Source organism: Mesocricetus auratus, unplaced genomic scaffold (assembly GCF_017639785.1).
Source record: "Mesocricetus auratus isolate SY011 unplaced genomic scaffold, BCM_Maur_2.0 Super-Scaffold_2245, whole genome shotgun sequence".
Classification (NCBI taxonomy): Eukaryota; Metazoa; Chordata; class Mammalia; order Rodentia; family Cricetidae; genus Mesocricetus; species Mesocricetus auratus.
This window is the reverse complement of record NW_024429180.1, coordinates 19,041,724-19,050,543: the sequence shown is the minus strand read 5'-3', so window position 1 is coordinate 19,050,543 and position 8,820 is coordinate 19,041,724. Positions and strand designations below refer to the sequence as shown.

Sequence of the window (8,820 nt, the reverse complement as noted above, 5' to 3'; positions counted from 1 at the left end):
GACCAATACTCTGATGGGTCTCATGGTTGGTGCAGGCAGGTCTGAGGCACTCCCTCTACCAGTGGGTGGGTGCTGGATTAGTACAGTGCTACCAGCAGACTCCAGGTTGCTTGGTGAGCTGGGGGAAAGTCAACATGGCTACAGTCCCCAGGCCAGGAGATCCCAGAGTGGGCAAGTGGAAGGAAGTCGACACAAGGCAGGGCCGGAGCTCACCTCTGCCCTGAGTGGAGGGCAGGAGAAGGAAGACCTTACAGCACTTATTTTTTCAATACTAAAGATAAGGTACAAGGAGAAATTTCCATTTATTACAGTATAGACGAATAATTTAATAATTCAGCCTCTGTTTACATAACACAAAGTGATGTTCAGATTCCATAAATATTCATGACTAGTGTGGAAATCAGTCTAGGCAATTCAGAAACCACCCTAACTCTGCGTAGTTCAACTTGCTAGTCCCAAGAGAACTGATTCAGCAAGTAATTATTACATCATCACTTTACCATTGAGTAGAATCACCTCCTTGCTTTCAACTTAACTTACATCATCATCTCAGTTCTGCGATGTGGAGTACTGTGGGTTCAGTCATAGAAGGAGGCTGTTCACAGACTTTCCAAATGCCTAGTCTGCATTTAGACATGGCGGCTCTCTTTTGTCTTCTTTTTTCTGCCCTTGGTTTGGTCAGTTTGGGAGAGCCATTACCTATGTCTCAGCTCCCAGAAATCTCATCCAGTTAAGTGACTCCAGCACTCTGTGAGACAGCTGCTCAGAAGATGGTGATTCTTCTGTCACAGGGGAAAGAAGGGTGTCTTTGGCAAGGACAGGCAAGAGAAAAGAAGTCTGGCTGAGAAGGATGTAAAAGAATGGCATTGAAGATACAGGCAAAAATAAAATAAAATAAAATAAAATAACCCTCTGTCCTTTTAGTTACCTCTAGAGTTTCCTGTAATAATTCTCTTTATGCAGTTAGAAAGCAGCTAAATGAGAGGAGGGATCGATGGAAAACCATTGAAGGGAAACAAAAAGAACAACCTTAGCCTGATAATTAAGAGTCAGAGCTATGATTATCACTCTCAGTGACTATCACATTCAGCCCTCGTGGTGTGTTCAGAGCACTTAGATGCCAAGTCATTCTCAGAAACATTCACGTCTTTCCTCTAGAACCTTGTAAATTTTACAAATACTCCCCTTCATTTATATTTTGGAGGGTCTGTTGTCAATCAGAACAAACCTTGTCCATTCAGTAGTTTAGAAAATCAGAGCATTGTGTCTAAGTAGTGGGCTTCAATGCCAAAATAAGCGCAGGAACAGTATCCACCCACTCCACATTCTGCTTCCTTAACCCTGAAACACTACTCTAGGAGCAAGTCTGTCTGAGGTCTTGCACCCCACATCCTCATTTGCTTGTCATTTGGGCTTCTTAACCTCAGAAATGCCTAGAACACAAATTTAAAGGACTATAAAATGAGTATCTGTCATTTATACAAAATAGAGGGGGAAATGCAAAACACCAGAAGGGAGTCTGAACCAAGGAAAATCTAAACTGCTAAATATGTGATCTCAGAGCTTTAAAGTATTAAAAAACAAAAAGAATGGGAGTCTGTCTTGAAAGTCATTGTCTGTAAGTCAGTTCCTTACACTTATTTTACTTTATTTTTAAATGCAATTATATATATATATATGGATATATCATAAATGTATAGAAAATATTATAACAAGCCTCCTCAAGTCCAACATCCAATTGCAAACTTTAACAATCTGTGTTTTCTTTTTGTTCATTCCTCCATTTTTTGTTGAAGTCTAATTCACTCTATATCTCACACATAAATACATGACAAAAGGATTAAAATTCTCTTTAAGATACAGTCTGGCATCATTTCATACCCAACAAAATCAATGGTGTATTTTTTTAATGGCTAGCCTGTTTTCAAATTTGTTTTATTCCTAGTTGCTCTGTTAAATTAGGATCAAAACAAAGTCTACGTTTGTTTGGTAGTGTTTCAGTTAAGGTTTCTATTGCTGTGATAAAACATCTTGTCCAGAAACAACTTAAGGAAGAAAGGGTTTATTTCAGCTTATATTCCACATCACAGTCCAAAATAGAAGGAGGTTGGGACAAGAATTCTGATGTAGAGGCCATGGGGGAGTGTTTTTTAACTGGTTTGCTTTTCATGGATTGCTCTGCCTACTTTCTTATAGCACCCAGGACCACCAGCCCAGGGGAGTGATACCTCTCACAGTGACCTGTACCCTCTCACATCAATTATCAATCAAGAAAATTCATGACAGTGCCCACAAGTCAATCTGTTGGAGATATTTGCTCTGTTAGACTCCCTCTTCCCAAACTGTTTTAGCTGATGTCAAGTTGACATAAAAGTAGGTAGCACAAGTATTTACTGAAATCTCTTTCTCTATATCTACCAACACATACACAGACGCAGACACAGGAATAGACACAGACACACAGTCAGAGGAAGGAAGGGAATGAAAGAAACAGAAAAAGAGTGAGAGAGAGAGAGAGGGAGAGAGAGAACCTAGGACCTTGTACATCTTATATATGATAAGCAAGCATTCTACTACTGAACTATGTCTTAACCCTTAAATTTCTTTTAATCTATTATATTTTTGTCTCTTCATTTCTTTTTTATTTGGGGGAACTAATGGGGATATGTGTCTTGAATCCACATGTAGAATTTGTTTGATCACATCCTCAAGGATCCATGATTATGCTTTCTTATTTCCATAATTTTTATACTAATTGGTTTTAGTATTAGAGGACAGATAAATTAGGTTTAACTGAAAGCAAGAAGTTGCGTACTACTGTAAAGTAGTTCATATAGAAACATCAAAATAGGCACTGAAGTTTTTCTTCTGGTCTTTTTTTTTCTTAGCCTCTTTTTGGAATAATAAATTGGTACCCTAGCAACACCTAGTGGTGATCACTGATGGTTTTGAGTGTAATTATAAAGTCACAAGCTTAAATGTCCTGATATTTCTATTTGCAGTAAATGTTAGCACTTTTGATGCTCCAGGAGATTTGTTGTTAATGAGAACTCCCAAGATCAGCTGTTGCCCTCTATGGCATGTCCCCAAAAGTCATACATATGCACCCATTTCTGGCATAAGGTAATTGTGTCAGATTCATCTTGAATCTTTCCTCCCACAGACCAAGTATCATCTGCTCTTTAAGAATTCCCTATTTGTGTGCATGTGGTAGGAGTGGCCACTTTACACTTCTACACCTCTCATTTAAATGAAATTCACCCTATATATAAGACACCAACAGCAGAAATGACAAAGTATAAAGACTCGTATGGTGATGGGGTTACTGGAAAGTCTTACAGTGAATAACACTTGGATAATCCAACTGTGATGGTGTGAATGCTGGAGAGGTTTAGAATCCTGTCTAAGAAGCTGGATACTTCCATAGTCTCTATGTGGTACTAAAATCCTAGGAAGATTCCTGGAAAATGTCTGGTCTTCATATTAGAAGACCAAATATTCTGATTTTGCTGTAGAATAGTATGGGCAGCAATAGGATACAAGCACCAGGCAGCTAGAATGCAGCACAGACATACTGCAGTACAGCCTTGCTAGGACATTTTTACATCTGAGTAGTCAATGGAATTTGCTATCTACTCTCATGGAGGGTTTAGCCTACAGGAAAGACCCTCAAGAACTCACTGAGAGGTATGCTGATTCCAGATCCAAAGAGACTGCCTATAGAGACTCTCACAGTCTCTTTTATATTATTATTCACACTCATCCTTGTAGTTGAAAAAGGACTTGCCAATGACTAAACAGCTTTTGGAATCAAGAAAAGGTCAATGTCTTTTCTCTTGCCTCACTTATAAGGAGAAATGAGAGCATGTGGTAATAAATACTTGACCTGCAAATTTCCATACTACACACTCCTCAAAAATTACAAGGGGGAAATCAGGCTCTGGTCCACTTTATTGCTGAATTTAAATAGTTTGGGATCCAGATGTTGGACCCATGGAAGACATTTTCCAAATTAAATATCTTTAAAAATTGTCTTTGGAATGACAGACTATGGACACCCCCATGGAGGGCCTCACCCTGGGGGATTGAGGGGATAACGGGGGGGGGGGATGGGGGGAGGGCACGGGAGGAGGGGAGGGAAAGGGAGAGGGACCTCGAACTGACTTGTGAAGCAACCTTGTTTCTTATCTAAATTTAAAATGGAAAATAAAAAAATAATAATAATAAAAGAAAAAAATTGTCTTTGGATACTTTTCAGATCTTATAAATCGTTCTCTCTTGATCCAAGTCTCTATGTTCTCAGTTCTCTAAAATGTTCCACACTGAAACTACAAACCTTCTCAGGTTGAAGAGGCATTCTTTTCTGAACCTTCATTATTGTTAAGATAGCATCTAGCAAATTTGTCTTTTGATCAATTCCAAGTTTAGTTCTATTATATTGAGATTTTATTTTTTCTTGAAAATTTAATCTTTAAACTTATTCAATAGGACAACTCTGGAATCTTATTCATTCTAAAAACAATTCTATACTGCTGATTATTACATTTATGTAAACGAGTTTTACGTCTGCAAATCCTTTCAAAGGAAGAGAAGAATGCTGCTAAATTATTAAATCTTTTGTCAAAATGCTTGAAAATTCTGTTTTTACTTATCAGGTATTTTAGTTGAAACACTTTCTTATAAAAAATATCCCTTAGGAAGAAAATGATGAGTTATCCTTTTATCTATACATTAAGCAGTTTATGTACTTTTTATTCCTTTAATTTTAGGTGCCAATGATTTACCTCTCGGGTAGTTTCCATGAAGAAGATTCAGAAAATGAGCAACACTTATCATTCAACTCTTTTTATAGAAGTGGGTAACTGCTCAAAAATGATTACAAGATAGTGATTGGAGTGTAAGTTATGCTACAAAGTGAATAATGGCAAATTTAAAAACACAAAAGTGCATGGTCAGCTTTCTATTACTCTAATGAAATACCTGACAAAGGCTGTTTATGAACTGTGAGGTTTATTTACTTCAGAAATACAGAAATTAAACTCAAAGATCAAGAAGCCCCATGGGCCGGGCGGTGGTGGCGCAGGCCTTTAATCCCAGCACTCGGGAGGCAGAGGCAGGCAGATCTCTGTGAGTTCGAGGCCGGGCCGGACCGACAGCCTCCAAAACAATACAGAGAAACCATGTCTCGTAAAACCAAAAAGAAAAAAAAAACAAGAAGCCACATGGACTTGACTTCTGCTGAACATGGCTAATAGTGAACTAATAGAGTGGTTTGTATATGCTCAAATGGTTATCTCATGAACCAGAACAGAGAGAAAACCAAGGCAAACTTACACCTACACAATTAAAAATTTTTAATATTACTTTTTCTTTAGTCTTATGAATTTCATATAGTACACAATGGAACATGACCATGTTCACCCCTTATCTCTCTTCTTCTACTCCCCATAAATTCTCTAATAATATGTTTCCGCCACCACTTCACTATGTCTTCTGTTTATCTGCTCTCCCCGTCTAAGTCCAATTAGTTTAGCCAATATGTACATGGATGTAAGGCTATCTACCCAGTGGGGCATGAGAAATCTACCAGTGGTTTCACATTTTGAGGGGACAAAAAAAGGAATGAATCTTTCTCCACCAGTATTACTGCCAATAGTCCCTTAGAAAACCACGAGGCTTGATGTTCAACTTCCCCATCCAGGATGGATTTGGGGCTGGACTAATCTTGTGCAGGTCTTGCATATGTAACCCAACCTAGTTCGAACTTATGGCTGCAACAGCCATGCTGACTCCAGAATTTTCCTCCTACTCATCCAGCTCTTCCATTCTGTCTCCTGAGTCTGGTAGTGCTGGGGATACTGAGAGAGACCTTCCATCTTTAGGACTGAATATGTAGTCTCTTGTTTTTTACTGCTTTGACCAGTTATATCTCATAGCAAAATGAGTCAGGTAAAAGTTGAGAGCAGTCCAAGTCTATGCACATAAAAATAAATATATAGAAAGCAACTTAACACAGAGCATTGTCATTTAGTAAAGTGACAATATCAGGTTCTAACCTAGCGCCAGCCATGGGCTTTTGACCATTAAACTCCCTCTTGTATCACGGGCTTCAAATCCAATGCTATTGCAGTTGAATAATTTCTGTAAATATTGGATTTTACCATATACATCTTATGTTACTGATTTAGTAGAAAATAAACCTTAAAGCACCTTAGGCCAAGTTAGAGTATGATTTTAGAGACAGATTAGGTCAAATGCACATGCGCACACGGGCACACATGTGTGTGCCCGTGCGAGCACGTGCACACGCACACACACACACACACACACACACACACACATACAGAGACAGAGAGAGAGAGCACTCTTATAGTTAACATCACATAATAATTTCCTTGAATTCACAGACACAGACAAAGGTGAGTGAAACAGATCACTACCAAGTGTTGTATGTTGATTTTGCTAGTGTATACTGACCTGGAAATTGCTGAGATACTAGAGTTCATGGAATTTTTTATTAATATTACCTTAAAGCCTATTGAATATTAATGAACAAAAAATGATTTGAAATTTCTTTTGACAGTAGAATACATATGCATTGTGCCAAGATCTTTATATTTATACCAATGCTTGTGCAAATGGGATCTCTGCAACTCTACAAGGGTGACACTATTAGTACACTTATTTTAAACACAAGGAAGCACAGTTAAATGGGCCTAAACTTACCATGTTTGAAATCTGACCGAGTCAAGTGTAGCTCTCTTCATTTACGACTGTCTTGAATCATGCTCTCACTGGCTCACCTAAACCAAGTGAGGAAATTTTACCCCTTACAGGGTGCTCTGACCCTCAGAAAGTCCACATGCAAAATATATTATGTCTTTGAGTCTTATTTTCTGCCCAGAAATACAAACTCAGCAACTATGTGAAAGGGACCCTTAAAATGCCAGTGTTCATCAAACCTTCCTTATTCTGCTAACCCCACCACACAGCTATGTGAGAGACAATGGTAATGAGTGAGTCCAGGCTGCTGTGTCAGTTACGGGTAGCACGTGGGAAATAATACTTACTGAGTGTCTCTAGATACTCCAGCATCTAGGAATGCAGAGAAAGCTTCAGTTTAACACAAGGTAAGTGAATACAAGTTACAATTTGTAAAATAACTTCTAGCATAGGGCAGCTGATGTGATTCCCTCCTCTTGCTCGACATGTGGAATCACCTCTCAGCTTGCAGCAGCCTAACTCAAAGGATGAGCATCCACGCCAACATGCCTATGCTGATGCACATCTGAGGCTCTGCTCAAAATTGAACCAATTCAAATTTCTTCCTTGGAACACGGTTTCTGTTCTTTCAGATTTTCTCAGTGCAATGTCATATTCACAACAGCCACTAGCCAGTCACCACAGTAATTAGAGGACCTCGGTCTCTGCCCTGAACTCTTTCTTTCCCTTGATGCCGGGAGCTTGAAGGAACGCTTTAGCATAACCTGTTACCTCTGCCCAGTAAGTTTACGAGACAGTCGCTGTATACAGAGCCATCCCAGGGTCTTCCTTTGCTACAGCCATGGGTGATTCTGGGGTGCCCTGACTCTGTTTCTGGGTGTCATGCCTCAGATCTTTCAAAGCTCTACATTCTAACCTCGAACTACAGACTCCAGTGGCCTTTAAGAACCCAGTGAAACTTAACTGAACCCCTGGAACCCAGTGACAGAGAGAGTGGAGTGATGAGCAAATGGACAAAGAATGGGCTGGCAAAGCCAGCAGGGACGGCTGACCTGAACAGGGGAGAGCTCTTGGACCCCGGACCAACAGCTGGGAGCCAGCATGGGGCTGATCCAGACCCCCTAAGTGTGAGAGTCCATGGGGAGGCCTGGGCAACCTGTGGGGCCCTGGGCAATGGACCAGTGTTTATCCCTGGTATACAGATGGACTTCGTGTCTCCATGGCACAGGGAGCGATGCTCTCTCAGACTGGACTCTTGGGGGAGGGCCTGGACCCTGCTCTGAGCAAGGTGACAGACTCTGGATATCCCCTGTGTGGAGGGAGGTGGGAATGGGGTGGGAGGCTAAGGGGGATGGTGGGAGAGGTGCGGGAGGAGGGGAGGGAGAGGGAGCTGGGATTGACATGTGAAGCAAGCTCTTTTCTAAAAAAATGTAATAAAAATTTTTGTCTTGAAAAAATATTATTCAGAAATAAATTAAAAATCAATAAAAAAGAACCCAGTGAACCAGAGAGTAAATGAGGAAAATATCTCTGCACCATAGAAGTAAAATATGAATCCTACACATAAGTAGTTGTTTTAGTATGGGTGAATGGGTATTAAGCTAGACACAAATTCAGCACCTTTAAAGGATTATTATTTCTTATGATTCTATGAACGAAGTGTGGAGGTAGAAGAAAATGTTTTATTGAGAGATCCACCTTAAGGCTTAGCTAGAAGTTCAAATGGGAATTGGGACAAGACTTCTCTTGCAAGGTGAAGAAAGGCAAGAGACAAGAGGATGAGGTTGCCTACAAACTGATGCTCAAGGCAGAGAGCTCTCAGAATTTTGGGGGCCCAACTCAATGCCTCAGTTTTAACTCACAATTGCAGCTATACGCTGAGTATGTATAATCTGAAAACATTCCAAAATGCAGAACATTCTGTGTGTTTGCATGAAGTCACAACTGGAAATTTTTTTTACAAGAATAAACTTTATTCCATGCACAGGAATATTTAAAATGTCTACATTGTTAGTTCTAGGCCAGCCAATGCTACACAGTGAGACTCTTTCTCTAAAGCAAGCAAGCAAACAAAGTGTATAAAATTACCTTTAGGGT

The 8,820-nt window shown here is 39.8% G+C and overlaps 1 long non-coding RNA gene across 1 annotated transcript; it reads right to left on the bottom strand.

Annotated features, from left to right (window-relative positions):
• Window positions 1-369: 369 nt before the first annotated feature.
• Window positions 370-7,591, bottom strand: LOC121137554. Its single transcript, XR_005874844.1, has 3 exons — window positions 7,071-7,591; window positions 6,727-6,803; window positions 370-806 (listed from the first exon to the last, which is right to left on the bottom strand). It is a non-coding gene; the product is annotated as an uncharacterized LOC121137554 (long non-coding RNA).
• Window positions 7,592-8,820: the final 1,229 nt, after the last annotated feature.